This window comes from Oncorhynchus keta, unplaced genomic scaffold (assembly GCF_023373465.1).
Source record: "Oncorhynchus keta strain PuntledgeMale-10-30-2019 unplaced genomic scaffold, Oket_V2 Un_contig_5417_pilon_pilon, whole genome shotgun sequence".
In the NCBI taxonomy this organism is placed as follows: domain Eukaryota; kingdom Metazoa; phylum Chordata; class Actinopteri; order Salmoniformes; family Salmonidae; genus Oncorhynchus; species Oncorhynchus keta.
In genome coordinates, this window is record NW_026288278.1 from 1 (window position 1) to 4,184 (window position 4,184).

The window sequence follows — 4,184 nt, forward strand, 5'->3', positions numbered from 1 at the left end:
GTTGGCTAGGTGGGTCAGTATTAGGAACGGTTGGCCAGGTGGGTCAGTATTAGGAACTGTTGGCCAGGTGGGTCAGTATTAGGAACGGTTGGCTAGGTGGGTCAGTATTAGGAACGGTTGGCTAGGTGGGTCAGTATTAGGAACGGTTGGCTAGGTGGGTCAGTATTAGGAACTGTTGGCTAGGTGGGTCAGTATTAGGAACTGTTGGCTAGGTGGGTCAGTATTAGGAACGGTTGGCTAGGTGGGTCAGTATTAGGAACGGTTGGCTAGGTGGGTCAGTATTAGGAACTGTTGGCTAGGTGGGTCAGTATTAGGAACGGTTGGCTAGGTGGGTCAGTATTAGGAACTGTTGGCTAGGTGGGTCAGTATTAGGAACTGTTGGCTAGGTGGGTCAGTATTAGGAACTGTTGGCTAGGTGGGTCAGTATTAGGAACTGTTGGCTAGGTGGGTCAGTATTAGGAACTGTTGGCTAGGTGGGTCAGTATTAGGAACTGTTGGCTAGGTGGGTCAGTATTAGGAACGGTTGGCTAGGTGGGTCAGTATTAGGAACTGTTGGCCAGGTGGGTCAGTATTAGGAACGGTTGGCCAGGTGGGTCAGTATTAGGAACTGTTGGCTAGGTGGGTCAGTATTAGGAACTGTTGGCTAGGTGGGTCAGTATTAGGAACTGTTGGCTAGGTGGGTCAGTATTAGGAACTGTTGGCTAGGTGGGTCAGTATTAGGAACTGTTGGCTAGGTGGGTCAGTATTAGGAACTGTTGGCTAGGTGGGTCAGTATTAGGAACTGTTGGCCAGGTGGGTCAGTATTAGGAACTGTTGGCTAGGTGGGTCAGTATTAGGAACTGTTGGCTAGGTGGGTCAGTATTAGGAACTGTTGGCCAGGTGGGTCAGTATTAGGAACTGTTGGCCAGGTGGGTCAGTATTAGGAACTGTTGGCTAGGTGGGTCAGTATTAGGAACTGTTGGCCAGGTGGGTCAGTATTAGGAACTGTTGGCTAGGTGGGTCAGTATTAGGAACTGTTGGCCAGGTGGGTCAGTATTAGGAACTGTTGGCTAGGTGGGTCAGTATTAGGAACTGTTGGCTAGGTGGGTCAGTATTAGGAACTGTTGGCTAGGTGGGTCAGTATTAGGAACTGTTGGCGAGGTGGGTCAGTATTAGGAACTGTTGGCGAGGTGGGTCAGTATTAGGAACTGTTGGCTTGGATTGCTCCTTATTCTTTAGTTAGTTTCTTCATGCACACCCACACCTACCCTTACCTACCTACCCCTACCTACCCTTACCTACCCTTACCTACCTACCCCTACCTACCCTTACCTACCCTTACCTACCTACCCCTACCTACCTACCTACCTACCTACCTACCTACCTACCTACCTACCTACCTACCTACCTACCTACCTACCTACCCACCCACCCACCCACCCATCTACCTAGTAGTCATTTCCTCTCTGAGGTCAGTTGCTCATTTATTGTCTGGTTGCTTTGCCTCTGACTCCACCTGACTCTCTGTCCAGTTCATTGCTTAGCCTCTGACTCTCTGTCCAGTTCATTGCTTTGCCTCTGACTCTCTGTCCAGTTCATTGCTTAGCCACTGACTCCACCTGACTCTCTGTCCAGTTCATTGCTTAGCCACTGACTCCACCTGACTCTCTGTCCAGTTCATTGCTTAGCCACTGACTCCACCTGACTCTCTGTCCAGTTCATTGCTTAGCCACTGACTCCACCTGACTCTCTGTCCAGTTCATTGCTTAGCCACTGACTCCACCTGACTCTCTGTCCAGTTCATTGCTTAGCCACTGACTCCACCTGACTCTCTGTCCAGTTCATTGCTTTGCCTCTGACTCTCTGTCCAGTTCATTGCTTAGCCTCTGACTCTCTGTCCAGTTCATTGCTTAGCCTCTGACTCTCTGTCCAGTTCATTGCTTAGCCTCTGACTCTCTGTCCAGTTCATTGCTTAGCCACTGACTCTCTGTCCAGTTCATTGCTTAGCCTCTGACTCTCTGTCCAGTTCATTGCTTAGCCTCTGACTCTCTGTCCAGTTCATTGCTTAGCCTCTGACTCTCTGTCCAGTTCATTGTCGAGCTTTTTATTCGTTTCGCTGGGCCGTGTTCATTATAGGCACCGAGTGGGAGGGAACGAGACACCACCTGAATTTGTCCAATGAGAAATGCTCTTTTTTTTTTTTTGGTGTCTGTGTTGTGATAATGACTAGGGAACCTGGTTAGTTTCTAATGCACCGGGTCCTCATCAGTGTGTCTCTGAATACGCTGCTGATTGAAAGACCAGGAGGACAATAGCAGCTCTATTGCTTGGCTGGCAAAGACTCATTTCACCACCGTTATTATGAGGACAATCTGAATAATATATAATTTCAAAGGAGGGCTTCAGTTTTCTATGATGGGTTCTTTCTATGTGGCTGTATTTGATGTTTGATAAGTGGCTGTTTTTGATATCTTTTAAATGAAAGGCAGGAAGAGAGAGACTGCACTGAATTAGACTAGACTCTACAGGAAGAGAGAGACTGCACTGAATTAGACTAGACTCTACAGGAAGAGAGAGACTGCACTGAATTAGACTAGACTCTACAGGAAGAGAGAGAGTGCACTGAATTAGACTAGACTCTACAGGAAGAGAGAGACTGCACTGAATTAGACTAGACTCTACAGGAAGAGAGACTGCACTGAATTAGACTAGACTCTACAGGAAGAGAGATACTGCACTGAATTAGACTAGACTCTACAGGAAGAGAGACTGCACTGAAGTAGACTAGACTCTACAGGAAGAGAGACTGCACTGAATTAGACTAGACTCTACAGGAAGAGAGAGACTGCACTGAATTAGACTAGACTCTACAGGAAGAGAGAGACTGCACTGAATTAGACTAGACTCTACAGGAAGAGAGACTGCACTGAAGTAGACTAGACTCTACAGGAAGAGAGAGACTGCACTGAATTAGACTCTACAGGAAGAGAGAGACTGCACTGAATTAGACTAGACTCTACAGGAAGAGAGAGACTGCACTGAATTAGACTCTACAGGAAGAGAGAGACTGCACTGAATTAGACTAGACTCTACAGGAAGAGAGAGACTGCACTGAATTAGACTAGACTCTACAGGAAGAGAGACTGCACTGAAGTAGACTAGACTCTACAGGAAGAGAGACTGCACTGAATTAGACTAGACTCTACAGGAAGAGAGAGACTGCACTGAATTAGACTAGACTCTACAGGAAGAGAGAGACTGCACTGAATTAGACTAGACTCTACAGGAAGAGAGACTGCACTGAAGTAGACTAGACTCTACAGGAAGAGAGAGACTGCACTGAATTAGACTAGACCCTACAGGAAGAGAGAGACTGCACTGAATTAGACTCTACAGGAAGAGAGAGACCGCACTGAAGTAGACTAGACTCTACAGGAAGAGAGAGACTGCACTGAATTAGACTAGACTCTACAGGAAGAGAGAGACTGCACTGAATTAGACTAGACTCTACAGGAAGAGAGAGACTGCACTGAATTAGACTAGACTCTACAGGAAGAGAGAGACTGCACTGAATTAGACTAGACTCTACAGGAAGAGAGAGACTGCACTGAATTAGACTAGACTCTACAGGAAGAGAGAGACTGCACTGAATTAGACTAGACTCTACAGGAAGAGAGAGACTGCACTGAATTAGACAAGACTCTACAGGAAGAGAGAGACTGCACTGAATTAGACTAGACTCTACAGGAAGAGAGAGACTGCACTGAATTAGACTAGACTCTACAGGAAGAGAGAGACTGCACTGATTTAGACTAGACTCTACAGGAAGAGAGAGACTGCACTGAATTAGACTAGACTCTACAGGAAGAGAGAGACTGCACTGATTTAGACTAGACTCTACAGGAAGAGAGAGACTGCACTGAATTAGACTAGACTCTACAGGAAGAGAGAGACCGCACTGAAGTAGACTAGACTCTACAGGAAGAGAGAGACTGCACTGAATTAGACTCTACAGGAAGAGAGAGACTGCACTGAAGTAGACTAGACTCTACAGGAAGAGAGAGACCGCACTGAATTAGACTAGACTCTACAGGAAGAGAGAGACCGCACTGAATTAGACTAGACTCTACAGGAAGAGAGAGACTGCACTGAATTAGACTAGACTCTACAGGAAGAGAGAGACTGCACTGAAGTAGACTAGACCC

General features: G+C 46.8%; 1 long non-coding RNA gene across 1 annotated transcript; it reads left to right on the forward strand.

Moving 5' to 3' along the window:
* Positions 1–275: 275 nt before the first annotated feature.
* LOC127925312 (uncharacterized) lies at positions 276–1,170 on the forward strand. Its single transcript, XR_008120468.1, has 3 exons — positions 276–502; positions 590–908; positions 996–1,170. It is a non-coding gene; the product is annotated as an uncharacterized LOC127925312 (long non-coding RNA).
* Positions 1,171–4,184: the final 3,014 nt, after the last annotated feature.